The sequence below is a fragment of the Mastomys coucha genome, unplaced genomic scaffold (assembly GCF_008632895.1).
Source record: "Mastomys coucha isolate ucsf_1 unplaced genomic scaffold, UCSF_Mcou_1 pScaffold22, whole genome shotgun sequence".
NCBI classification, from domain to species: Eukaryota; Metazoa; Chordata; class Mammalia; order Rodentia; family Muridae; genus Mastomys; species Mastomys coucha.
Genome location: NW_022196905.1, coordinates 18,854,686 through 18,855,246, shown reverse-complemented (window position 1 = coordinate 18,855,246; position 561 = coordinate 18,854,686).

The following is a 561-nucleotide window of genomic DNA, read 5'->3' as shown; positions in this document are numbered from 1 at the left end:
CCTCTAGGCTGATGTGGCCTCATTACTGTAAGAAAGCAAACTGAGTAAAGCAACATTACTCCAGGCCCTCTTCATTAGTTCCGGCCTTGAGTTACTTCCTTGACTTCTTTCATTGATGGGCTGTGATGTGGAAGTGTGAGCCAAATCAACCTTTTCCTTCTATAGTTGCTTTTGGTCATGATGTTTTATTATGGCAATAGAAACGCTAATAAGACAGTGGATACGCTAAAAATGAGTCATAGACAAGACTGTATCTTTCCTGGGTTTGAACTTAAGCTGAGATCTTAGACTCTATTCCCTAAAGATTCAGATAGTTTTAGAAAGAAATACTCCAGCCCTTTAGATAAACCCCTGCCTCCCACTTATGCAGTCTAGGACTCAAACTGAGGGTATTTTTCACTACCTCAAGTAACAAAATCAATGTAATCCCTCAGGGCGTGGCCATAGGCAACCTAAATCAGAAATTCCCTGGAGAGGCGGGTGGGGGTGCCTGCGCCTTTAATCCCAGCACTTGGGAGGCAGAGGCAGGCAGATTTCTAAGTTCGAGGCCAGCCTGGTCTA